General features: G+C 40.5%; 1 long non-coding RNA gene across 2 annotated transcripts; it reads right to left on the reverse strand.

The window, feature by feature from the left end:
• Positions 1–1,856: 1,856 nt before the first annotated feature.
• LOC108491040 lies at positions 1,857–9,967 on the reverse strand. 2 transcript variants are annotated; one of them, XR_003850170.1, is made up of 6 exons: positions 9,748–9,967; positions 8,691–8,817; positions 7,236–7,346; positions 5,478–5,589; positions 3,008–3,134; positions 1,857–2,310 (listed from the first exon to the last, which is right to left on the reverse strand). It is a non-coding gene; the product is annotated as an uncharacterized LOC108491040 (long non-coding RNA). The 2 variants fall into 2 exon arrangements; XR_001872538.2 differs by lacking the exons at positions 1,857–2,310; positions 3,008–3,134; positions 5,478–5,589 and adding an exon at positions 5,607–5,955.
• Positions 9,968–13,634: the final 3,667 nt, after the last annotated feature.

Here is a 13,634-nt window from a genome sequence, read left to right on the forward strand (position 1 = left end):
CTCTGGTACCAATTTAGTTCTAGTTTGTTTCTCCATTGCTGTGACAAAATATTTTGACCATTACCAATGTGGGGAGAAAAAGATTTATTTTATCTTAGATCTCCCGTCACAGTTCATCAGGGAGCTGAAGGTAGGAACTCGGGAGAAACCTGGAGGTAGAGATGGAGCACAGGCCATGGAGGAACACTGCTTACTGGCTTGCTCCCCTGGCCCCTGATCAACCTGCTTTCTTATACAACATAGGCCCGCCTGCCCAGGTGTGTGACCACCCCCAGAGGGCAGGACTCTCCCACATCACTCCATAATAAAGACGATGCCCCACAGACATGGCCACAGGCCAGTCCAATGGGATTGAGGCTCCCTCAACCCCGGCTGTCATCTTGACACTACAGCTGTCCGGCACATACACATAACATAAAAACAATTTAAAAAAGAGTCAGGAGGCAAGATATGAGTTCTCAAACTTAACTACATAAATCTTCTACAGGAAGAACTCAGTCACAAACTCAGAGTAGCAAATACCCGAGGAAAGGTTAGGTTACTTCAATAATTTTCCCTCATTCTCTCATGTCACATTTCCCAGGTGAAATCAGTCCCTAGATAATGAGAGTTGACACTTTGATTATCACAACTTATTTGTTTTGTGAAATGTGCTGTGAATTTGAGATTTGCATCATGATGTTTGAAGGGTAGACACACTGTATGTGACTCATGCTATGTGGTGAACACACACAGTCCTTCTCATTATTAAAATTCTTTGATCAGAGCACATTACTTATTAATTTCCCTATAGCCCCAGCTGTCCTGGAACTCACTGGTTAGACCAGGCTGGCCTCGAACTCACAGAGATACACCTGCCTCTCCCTCCCAAGTGCTGGGATTATAGGCATGCACCACCACACCCTACAACTAAAGTAATCTCTATCTTTTTAGCTTATATCAAATTCAAAACTGAATTTACCTAATTTCTCTCATATTATTGCATAGTCCATTGTGGACTGTTTTCATCTGATCTATAACTGAGAAAAATTATTCAGCATGTAAAACATTGTATTGTGGCTCCATCTTTAGAGGTTTCAGCCCAGTATCCATGGGACTCAGAGACTAACAGACAATGGCAAGACTGAACCATGAGAGGGAAGGTCATGACATCAGAAACCTCACCTCATGGCTGACAAGAATTACAGAGAGAAGGAAGGTGCCTGAACGAGACACAGCCTCCAAACCATGGCACTGTGAACATGACCCTATCTGTGGAGAATACAGAAGTCAGAAAGATTATGAATGAACAAGCATATGAGCAGTTTGAGAAAGCATGGATCCCAAAGATGCCTGGGCTGACTCACATGCACACACAGGAGGATGTTTAAATTTCAAAAATCAAAGTACACTTGCAGAACTAAACTGGACAATAGATTTAGTCTTAAATATTATACAAGATTAATGTTTCACAATCTCTTTTCAGACCAAACTGCAAAATATACATCAATAGTAGGTAGAAAATAGAGGAATCCCAAATGCTATGCAGACAGCCACACATATTTAACATGTTCTTATTTAAAATGGGAAGAGAATATAGAATTTCATGCTATGTAAACATTCTATGTGATTCTCATCAAAGTCTTACAATCATTTTGGGGAGAAATACATTAGTAATTGCACAACAATGAAAAATCACAAGGACTCAGAAGGGCACAATCATTACCAAAGGAGGAACAAAAGGAAAGACACAAAATTTACTAATTTCATAATATGTTAAAAAGTTAATCTATAGGCCTTAACATATCTCACAGAATGCATCTGGAGGGGGTATATGGGGGGATCAGGTTAGGTAGGCGGTATAGAGATTATTAAAATTTTTTTATGAAATGCACAAAAAGTGAATAGAAAATACACAGTGAAAAAAACGTATTATAGGAAGAACACACAGGAAAAAGTCAGCTATTAGCTTGCATTGGCAAGACATGTGACATGGGAGATAAGGAAAAATTAAATAATTAAATCAAGTGATGTTTGCGTACTAGTAATTGCCACACAATTCATGTAAAATAAAAGAAGTTATTTGATGTTGACCACAGGACAAAGCTGGATGAAACTGCTGTAATTTTAATTATCAAAATCTCTACTGAAACAGACTATGACAAAACCATTCTCGTGTCTTTATCCCTCTTTACTTATAACTGCTCACCTGGGCCCCCCTTCATACACTTAAACCTACCTGGTTGGCTACAGTCTCCCCTCTCTTCACATTCCAGGGCTCTTTGCTTTGCTCCAGATGGGAGACCAGAACAGGCTTACAAACAGCAAGACCTGTGTATGAGAAATAGGCACATGCACATACTGGATTCGCGAGAAAGTACGGGATTTCTAACACAGCGCTGTGCTCCACTGGAAATATAGAGAAAAAGAGATGACTCTCCAAATAATTTCCCAATTTTTATTTTAGGACAGACTCATGAGAATACATTAGAAATTTTTTAGTTTTTATGTGTTGACTTCTATCACTGAGTCAAAATGAAGCTATGGAAATTGAACTTTAAGATTCTGGCTACAGTTTCATATACTAATGGGTGACTGAAATTAACTCCAAAAATAACAAATAATGTAATAATTCCTCTAAAGTAATAATTTCTCTAACAAGTGGAACTGGAAAGTAATGATAGAATATAAGCATGATCTTCTCGATGCCCAGACATTGCCAAAACACTAATTTTTAAAGAATCCGAGACTTACACAGCAAAACTAACATATGTGGGCTGAGCGTAATGGCGCACACCTTTAATCCCAGCACTTGGGAGGCAGAGGCAGTGGATCTTTATGAGTTCGAAGCCAGCCTGTTCTACATAGTGAGTTCCAGGGCAGCTGGGGCTAAAAGGAGACTCTGTCTCAAAAACACATACACACACACACACACACACACACACACACACACTAACATATGTACAAAGTAGACTGTTACCTATCAAAGGATGGAGAACAGTTAAAACTTCTGATAGAAAAATCTCACCTATAGACACCAGATTGCTGTAGTTCTCCAACATCACCTCTCTGTACAAAGCCCTCTGAGCAGAGTCTAGGCATTCCCACTCCTTCTGGGAGAAGTGTATGGACACATCCTTGAATGTCAATGGATTCTAAAATGAAAAATGACAATTAGACCATGTGCACTTAAACAGGGTACTGAACCCAAGAAAGAAAGACATAATTAGTAAATAAGTACTGAATTAGATGAGAAATCTGAATTATTGAAAAGGATATTTCTTAATGTAGTAATTATTAATAATCTACTCGCTAATTCTATGAAAAATGAGTAGCATCAAAGCCTCCAAATTTTTGAGCAATTATGATGTTAAAGGGCACAGCACATAAATTAAGCCCTCAACATCGGAATACCATTTCCCTCCTGTATTTGTAGCACACAACATCAGTTGTATATATTTATCTGATGTAAAGTCACACTGATTTTAAGTCTGCTTCGTGAATTTGAAAGTTTATAACCATGCACTGTAGTACTAGCTAAAACATAGATTTTTACTTTAGGATCTGTGACTGGGCCTGACTCAACCCTCTCCTAACAGACTTTGCAGTGGGGCCACTGACCCACGTACAAAAGACACTTTCTCCAACAGCACTCAGTGGAACATGGCAGAAGATAAAGAACTCTGTGTGCTCTCCTCCACAGCAGGAAGACACGATCTTTGTAAAGAAAATCCTATACTGTGCATTTAATATAGAAAGTACAGAAACATCAGTGCAGAATTATTTTAATGATACTTTTGTAGTACTTTCTTTTTTAATCCTCACTTACCTACCTAAACTTTATCTAGAAAGAACACACTGGCTGACTTATGAACACCACAGTAACAGAATTTGAGAACTTGGCTCCTCACTGAAGGGTAATGAAAACATGAAGACAAGATCCAACACTGACTGAACAATGTGGATGCTGCATACACAAAATGCTTCCAAATCAGGCAACTGCACTTGGGTAACATTTAATAAACAGAACTCTTTCTGCAGGTTACAGAACCAGTAATGGAGGCAGTGTTGTGATTGACTGTAAAGTAAAAATACCAACAGAGAGAACGAGGCCTGCTTCAGAATCCCCACCTGGAAAATGCAGTATGTAGCAAACAAACGAGAAAGGTTTCTGTCTCCAGAGAAAGGAAGGAAACTACAGTGATGAAAGGGGAGATTCTGCAGTAAATGTCATGATCTGTGTGCTTCACACTGTAAACTACCAGAAGAAAACTTATTCCTAATAAATTAAAAACAATGTCAAAGTCTGAGATTTGGTACAGAGCAGCTCAACCAAGGGAATCAACTCCCTTGAGAGAGGGAGAATAGAGGTGTCAACAAACCCAGCAGCACATTACATCTGGCCTGTCATGTTGTTCAGATTAAATGTTGAGCAATGTACCAGAATAAAATAAAACAAAAATATCAGTTTTATGTACACTTGAAACAACAATACAGTGGCATATGATGGCCCAAGTCCATCGTCCTTAGGAAATAAAGACTGACATGTTTGAATTTTCACCTATCACAACAGAAACATTTTTGAGATGGTTGGTCATGAATTCATTGGATTAGTCTGGAAAAAAAATAAGCACTGGAGGACAAAATGAAGAGGTGGACATGCTACATAGGTGATACATATGAAAAGAGTTAATGTGGCCCGAGCATGGTGGTACAGGCCCTTATTCCCAGGACTCCAGAGGAAGAGGCACGAGGATCTCTGTGAGATCCAGGCTAGCCTGTGAACTGGCTCAGTAAACTTCCCTAAGTTACTCCATTTTGTTCAGAGCCATTTCAGCAGCAACTTCGCTCCACACCAAAAGGAAAAGGGGGGCAACCTTGGGCCTTGGGAAATTGCCCTTGCCATGAACCATGGAATGTGCTAATTCCAGACATTATACATTTTTACTAACCAGCTTGTTTTCACTTCTGTAACCCACTTGCTGTCTTGGGTCACCCTGACACAGGGCATAAGACCATCCTTGTTACCTTGTTATTGTATGACCACCTAGAAATCATTTACCTTGACTGTCTTATTATACTTATGGCTAAAACAGTTGGCCAGTTTTAAGGTCACAAAGTTGATTGCCAAGTTATATGACTGTATCACTTGTCTGTATAATGATTGGTTGTTGATTAATAAGAGTCAAAATTCTGCTATGTTGTACAAACCTGATTGGTTCACAAATGTCCTGTTTGAATAATAATTCTGTAATCCTATAAAAACTCTGACTTAACAATCATCAGGGCTGCTTCTACTCCCGAGATAGCCCAGCCAGTTGAAAATTAAAATTTACGTTGCTACTTTTCTTAAAGTGGTGTTGGTAATTTTTTTTACGAACTCTGTCCTATAACAGCCTGGTCTACATAGCTAATTTCTGGATGAGAAAAGGTTACACATTCAAAATACCAAAAATTTAGATAAAGTGTACATGAACCAGACCCTTGGATGAATTTACCTGAAAAGAAGTCATCTCTCTCCTCCCTCTGAGTCTCCTTTCCAGGCAATCTTACATAAACAATCTTCTCTTTCAAGAAGCTTCCTTTCAGTTCACTGAAAATCCACTTCCCCTGCCAACATAACAAAAGGAAGAAGCAGGACAGAAAAGAAAGCAGGCCATTCTCACTGTCTGCCTCACAGAGGATGCACAGGAAGAAAGAGCTCAACATGGAGACCCCATAGAAGTTTCTGCTTTCCTGCCTTCCAGTGGCCACCCTGCCAACAAGATCAAGAATTCCTACTACATCATGGGAATGTAGCCGCCTCACCTCCTTACCTAAACAAGGCGGAGTAACACGGTTTTCATCCTTTGGAATAGAGGCTACACTAAGCTTTCCTTCAGAAGCACTGGCAGCTGACCCCCAGCCTCACTGTCTTCTGCCTGTGACTGTTAATGAAACAGCACTGATGCTTCTACTGAGCTTCACAGACAGAATCTGTGGGGGAGGCACAAGGGAGAGTTTTCCTTTTAAAGGCTAAAGTTCAGGAGTTGTCCACTGTGAGTTTTTAAAAATCTATTCTTGGGGCAAGAGAGATGGCTCAGAGGTCAAGAATAATGGTGGCTCTTGCACAGGATCTGAGTTCAGTTTGTAGCACCCACATGGTGCCAACAACTGTACTTAAAACCTCTTCCAGGGGTTCCCACACTGTCTTCTGGCTCCACTGACATTGCTCACATGGCTGCACTTACATACACCTAAGCACAACAATCATACCCACGAATTAAAATAAATAACAATAAAAATGAAGCCATCATTGTCTGATGACACCATATTTTACATATCTATGAAATATCATTGATACTTTGTTACACACACACACACACACACACACACACACACACGATATTGACCTAGTCAGTTTTGTTTTGTTTTTTCTTTTTTTTGGTCTTTTTGAGACAGGGTCTCCCGATATTGACCTAGTGAGTTTTGTTTTGTTTTTTCTTTTTTTTGGTCTTTTTGAGACAGGGTCTCCCTATAGCCCCAGCTGGCCTGGAACTCACTTTGTAGACCAGGCTGGCCTTGAACTCACAGAGATTCACCTGCCTTGGCCTCCTGAGTGCTGGGATTAAAGGCATGCACCACCACACCCAGCACCCTAGTCAGTTTTTAATATATCCACATGTAAAATTATATCCTGTCCTATGGTGAGTGTAACCAAATTGATATTTTCTAACAATTTTAAAATATAAAATTGGATCATTTTATTTACCTTATTGTGTATAGAACAGTAGAACTTAGTTCAGCCATGAAGCCATGACCCTGTGTCTGTTATTTACCCACATTCTCTCCATTCACTGCAAACTGCAACATCTGTCATCTCCCTTTTCTTTTTCTGTTTCTCTTATAGTTGAGATCATGTAGTGCTTGTGTCTCAACTTCCTTTACCTGATACAGTGTCCACCAAATCAATCCTGTTCTCAAGTATGAGAAGATTCCACTCTTTTCTATGATGGAATTATGACGTATTCTTTAGAAATATCATATTTTGGTAAATCTTTCATTAATTAATGGATATTTCAGTAGATTCCCTATTCTTCAAACAGTGCTGCCATAATTAGGGAGTGAATATATCTCTGGCCAATATTGAATTCACTTCCGCTGAGTGAAGAGAATTTGGTGGATGGAGCCACACTGGAGAAAGAACACCTGTGGCTTGATTTTCGGCATCTTTCTTCCCTCACTTAGAACAGCCATTTCCAGTTCCGTCCACTTACCTGCAAATTCCTTGGTTTCCTTTTCCTTCACCGCTGAGTAGAAGTCCATTTTATAAATGAACCACATTTACAAGACGCCTTCATAGACTAATGTACATTTGGGTTGTGCACCTGAATTTCAAAGAAAGTAGAATAGAAAATTTTTTTTAAATCTCTGCCTTATCATGTAGTTAAATGAGACATTAAATGGGTCTCTTCTGATGACTTGGGAGGCCTTTAGTTGAAATTACGAGTCTCACATTCTTGAAATTTCACAGGCAATACTGAAGGACCAGTCACTTTATAATAATTAAACTTACAGGCAGTTTTCAGTCTCAAAACTATCTTGTAACATTTCTTCTAGTACATACATTTTAAAATGTGATTTCATGAAGTGTTAATTGTGTTAACTTAATAGTCATTTCAAAAATATATGTAGAGAACAAAATACTACATTGCATCTCCTAAATACATAGAGTTCTTTTTCATCAAAATAAATATTAAGGGACTGGAGAGATGATTCAACAGTTAAGAGTAATGGTTGGTTTTGCAGAGGACCCAAATTCAGTTCCCAGCATCCAGATGGCAGCTAATAATCATCTGTAACTCCAGTTCCAGGCGATCCAATGCCCTCTTCTGAGCTCAATGAGCACTGCCCAACATGGGTGCCCTTACATACATCAGGCAATACACTCATACACATAAAATAAAAATAGCAAATTAAACATTTTTTCAAAAAATTAATATTAGAAAGTGTAATCTATCCTATAATACTGCACTTTAATTTATGGATGTCTGACTCCATGTCTCACAAGTGTAATTTCAAATAATTGATGGTAATCTTTTTCCACACTAATAAAGTGTGCAGCGGTGTGTCCCTCAGGGCCACCTGCCTCTTGCATGTGTTTCAGGACATCACCATCACCCCCAGGATGGTCCCAGGTGGTCACAGCTTAAAGCACAAGAGAACAAGTGCTCTAGCACCTTTGTATTCCTGGGCAGTGTGGTTCATGCTTTGAGTACTTAGAAAGGACCTGGATCTCTAACACAGTAGTGAGCTCAATAGATAAGGAGAGAACACAACAGAGAATTCTACCAATGCCTCTCCGATTGGAATATTCTGTCAGAACACTGATATTTACAGAGCTTCTTCAGTTTGCATAACTTGTGTCCCACCTCTAATGACAGCTCAGCCCAAACTCCAGGTTAGAAATGGAACTTTGTAATTGGGTAACAATATTATATGCTCTAAAGTTTCTGAATTGGCCATGGAACAAAATGAAAGAACATAACCCCTCCCAAAGGACACACATGAGCATAGACACAATTACATTAAAGTGTTCTTTTCTCCAATGAGAATTTCACTTTCTGAGATGTGACACTCATTCACACAAGTTAACACACACAAAAACACACAGTAGTTCCCCAAGGAACTCTAAGTATGCATAAGAAATTCTATAAGAAAAATTTTCTCACCAACAAAAATTAGACAGCTGTAATTCTCCACCATCAGGTGTCTGTAGAAAGTGCTCTAAGCAGGATCTAGGAATTCCCTCTCCTCCTGTGACAAGTTCACAGTCACATCATTAAATGTCAAAATCCCCTGAAATGAACAATAGCAGTTTAACCATGTGTGCACAGCAGATTGCTTCCTTGAATCAAGGAGATCAAAGACATCAAGAGCCATTTTCTGATGTGGGGAGTGATCATAACTATTCTATAGAAGATTTTTCACACTGTCATGTTCTCTAACCCCTTTTCTAACTGTGGAAATAGTATGGCATGATATCCTTGTATTCAGCATGTGTACAGTTTTTATGGACTAGAGGATCTAAAATTAAGACCTCAACAGAAGAATATGCATTTTAACGCTGGATTCCCATCATACATTATATATTTCAGATGGGACAGTAATGGTGAGTTACAAGTTTATTTCTTCAATGTTAATGTTTACAACTATAACCACGGATGTCCGCTAAATTATATGTTCTGGTTCAATAAAATCTAGAATCATTCCTTCTGTGACTAATTCTAACAAGCTCTCTAGAGATGGCAAGACCACGGGTCCAAACGGAACTCCCTTAGATACAGAAAAGTAGAACATGGAAGTCAGAACGCACGGATTAATTTAACCTGGAAGAGCTTTGTTTTTTCCACAACAGCAAGGGGAGGGATCATAGACTTGAAGTAATTCTTACACACTCGCCATCACTCTGCCATGTTTGCGAACTTCAGCGCATTAATTCAAAGAGTTCAAATAAGCCAGGTGTGGTGCAGACCTTTAACGCCAGCACTCAGGAGGCAGAGGCAGAGGCAAGCGGATTTCTGTGAGTTCAAGACCAGCCTGGTCGACATAGTGAGTTCCTGGCTAGCGGGGGCTACAGGGAGACCCTGACTCAGAAACAAATAGTGTACGTAATTATTTTTATGAGAATATTTTGGAAACCATAAAATTGCTAATAAAAATCCTTCCACACTCTCCTCGAACCGGCCTGTCCCTCCTGGACCCTCCCCGCAACCCCTCTGCACCAACCGCTCCACAAGGTTCCTGTGGTTGGGGTGAAACTTCACATCCAGACAAAACAGGTCCGGTTCCGCCTGCCTCCGTTTCCGTCCGCCTCCGGATCCGCACCGCCCTGCTCCCCGAGTGGAGTGCTCCCTAGGTCTCAGTGGAGTTTTCCAGGCCGGCAACGCCCCAGGATCCCGCCAGAGTTTGGTGCCTCTAGGCCATTGCTCTGGCCCCGCTCGCTCCAACGGATGTTCCGGTGACGTCACCTTTGGGACTCCGCCCGTGCCACACCCCTTCTCTTACCACACTGAATTTGCTCCAGCTCCGCTCTTTGGGTCTCTCCTCTGACCCAGGTGACTGTCCCCGACGCACTCAGAGCCCGCCTCTCCCACGCACCTCTAAATCCCAACCAAGTGGCTCCAGCTGTAAGTCTAGCCCTGGACTCAGTACACAGCCTCTTTACAGGGTTGCTGTGGGCTTAGACCACACCTGGACTTACTAAGACAGCTTACCCCCCCACCTAGCACCCCGGCCTGGGTTCTGATATCAACCCAAAATCGGAGACAGTTGGACCATTAGGTCCATGATGGATTGCACTGTAGCATCATGGATGGAGTGAACTTATTCTCTGTGGTCAGCAGTCATTCTCCATGCTCCCTCTGGCTGCCGCACTGGTCACATGGAGATATTTTGGGTGCTGTGTGCTGTACACATTATTGAAGGTGTTTCTGATTGCTAAATATTCTGAGTAATCTCTTCATGCCCCCTCCCAGGTCACCAATATTGGTGTACCTGATCCAATATTGGTACCTGCGCCATCCTAAGTGTAGGAAACATGTGTAGAGGTGTGTGTGTGTGTGTGTGTGTGTGTGTGTGTGTGTGTGTGTGGGGATCGTCTCTTAACCCTGGCTTTACGCTTTTACTCATAATCTAAGCTGGCAGGCAGTCATTTGTAAGGCCAGCAGCCTTTACAGAGTTTCTATCCCTAGGATATATTGAGCTAATGGAGAAACATACAGTGAAAACATCCAGGAGTCAGAAGGCCAATACCCAAAGTCACAGTACAGTCACTGACTTAAGCTGATTGTGCAGCCACTATACCCATCTATGTGTGCATCTGGCCTAGGAAATAGATTTGGGTTCCCATGGACTAAGGTAGCATCAGATTTAAAGATTACTCTGCAAGAGAAATCTCACCTACAGATGCTAGATGGCTGTAGTTCTCAAACATCACCTCCTTGTACAAATCCCTCTGAGCAGAGTCTAAGAAATTCCACTCCTCCTGGGAGAAGGCTATGGACACATCTTTGAAAGTCACTGGATCCTAAGACAAGAAAAATAAATTTGATCATGAGCCCATACTAAATGAAAAAAGATAATTAGTAAACAAGCTCTGAAGTAGATGAACAACCTGAATTACCCAAAAATGATATTTTTAAGTGTAGTGACTCTATAATTTACCTGCTAACTCTGTGCAAAAGAACATCAGACCCTCCAAATGTACGTTCAGACTATGATTTTAAGGACTATAGCACATAAAATTAAGCCCTCAACATAGGTATTCCATTTCCCTCTGTTATAGCATACAAGATCAGTTCCACATATTTATCTGTTGTAAAATCACACTGATATATAAGGATGCTTCAGAAACTTAAATGTTTCTGACTACGCACTGCAGACCTAGATAAAACATAGATTGACATAACAGGATCTGTGGCTGGGTCTGATTTGACCCTTTCCTGACAAGTGTTCCAATGAGGTCAGTTCCCAGGTACAAATACACATTCTCCAGCAGCACAGAGCAGAGCATGAGTTTAAGAATAAAGGAGGAGTTTAAAGGAAAAGTGCCATTGACTGTGTGTGCTCTCCCTCAACAGCACGAAGAGACACGGTCCTTGTGAAGTGGGTCCTAGAACCTGAATGTAATGAAATTATAGAAACATTGCATCATAAAGTATTCTAACATGCTATTTTTATACTACTTGCTCTTTTTATACTCACTTTCTTACCTAAAATACATCTATTAGGAATACACTGGATGACTTATGCATACAACAAGAGAATTTTGAGAATAGGGCTCCTTACTGCGGAGAGTAATAAAAACAGTAGGCAAGATACAAAACTTACTGAATAATATTCATGTAAATATAAATAGTTACAAATGCAGGTAAATGGTTATGTATAATATTTGATAATCAGAGCTTTTCTCTGAGATACAAAGAACCAGTAATTGAAGCAGAACTGTGACCTAAGACTGAAGAGGGAAAGACGCCTGCTTCAGAATCCCCACATGGAGAACTGACTATCGAACAAATATAAAGGGTTTCTTGCTCCAAGGAAAGGACAAAACTACTAGTGATGAAAGGCAAGTTTCTGCAATAAATGTCATGATTCCTGTCTTTCATTCTGTAAATGCCAGAAGAAAATTTATTCCTAATCAATAACAATGGTGTACAAAGTATGGAATTTGGAACAAAGAATCTGAATGAAGGGAATCAAGTTCCAGGAGACAAATGGACACAGGTGTCAACCAAACCAGCAGCCCATACCATCAGTCCCTGTGATGCTGGTGGGATTAAAATGATAAATGAAGTAATACAGTATCTTCAAATAATTTAAATGATCACTTTTATCTAAAGTTCAACCCACATTACACTGGCATATTAGGAACCAAGCCCATTCTCAGTTGGAACAGTCAATTGGCATGCCCCAACTTTGCACCCACCACACTGTATTTTTGAGATTGAACATCAACCATTCATTGAATTATTACTCAAAAAAAGCATTGGAGGACAGAATGGAGAGGTGACTATGGTACACAAGTGATACATAGCTAAAGAGTTGATGTGGACCATGAATGGTCATATACACCTTTATTCAAGGACTCCACAGGTAGAGACATGCAGATTTCTGTGGGATCCAGGCCAGCCTGGTCTACATAGTGGGTTTAAGGCCAGAAGAGGTTGCAAATTCAAAACACCAAACATTTAGAGAAAGAAAAAGTATGTGGTCCAGGCCATTGGTGTAATTACCACCTCTCTTCTCCTTCCATGTGTTTCCGGGAATCTTACATAAACAAACTTCTCTTGTGTGTGTGTGTGTGTGTGTGTGTGTGTGTGTGTGTAATTTCCTTTCAGTTCACAGAAATCCACTTCACCTGCCAACATAACAAGAGGAAGAAGCACCTCAGAAAACAAAACAGCCATTCTCACTGTCCGCTGTCACAGTAGATGCACAGGAAGAAAGAGCTCAATATGGAGACCCCATAGAAGTTTCTGCTTTCCTGCCTTCCAGTGGCCGCCCTGCCAACAAGATCAGAATTCCTACTACATCATGGGAATGTAGCCGCCTCACCTCCTTACCTAAACAAGGCAGAGTAACACGGTTTTCATCCTTTGGAATAGAGGCTACACTAAGCTTTCCTTCAGAAGCACTGGCAGCTGACCCCCAGCCTCACTGTCTTCTGCCTGTGACTGTTAATGAAACAGCACTGATGCATCTCCTTACCTTAATAGAATCAGTGGGGGAGGCACAAGTGAGAGTTTTTATTTTGATGACTGAAATTCTGGAGTAGTTTTATAATAAGTTCTCACTGTCTATTCTTGGGGCAGGAGAGATGGCTCAGAGGATAAGAACACTGGCTGCTCTTTCAGAGGATGCAGTTGGTTTGCAGCACAAACATGGTACTAACAACTGTACTTAACCTTGGTTCTAGGGGTTCCAACAGTGTCTTCCAGCCTCCACAGGCATTTCTCACTTGGATGCACTTACACACAAATAACCAAAAAGGCTATTGCACATAAAGATTTTAAATTAAATAAAGAAATAAAGATTTATGTCATCTTTCTCTATGGTTAGTGTATCCAAGTTCATCTTTTCTAAAAGTTTTAAGACGTAAAATAGAAGTGGTA

This window comes from Nannospalax galili, unplaced genomic scaffold (assembly GCF_000622305.1).
Source record: "Nannospalax galili isolate Female #2095 unplaced genomic scaffold, S.galili_v1.0 scaffold3278, whole genome shotgun sequence".
Lineage (NCBI taxonomy): Eukaryota > Metazoa > Chordata > Mammalia > Rodentia > Spalacidae > Nannospalax > Nannospalax galili.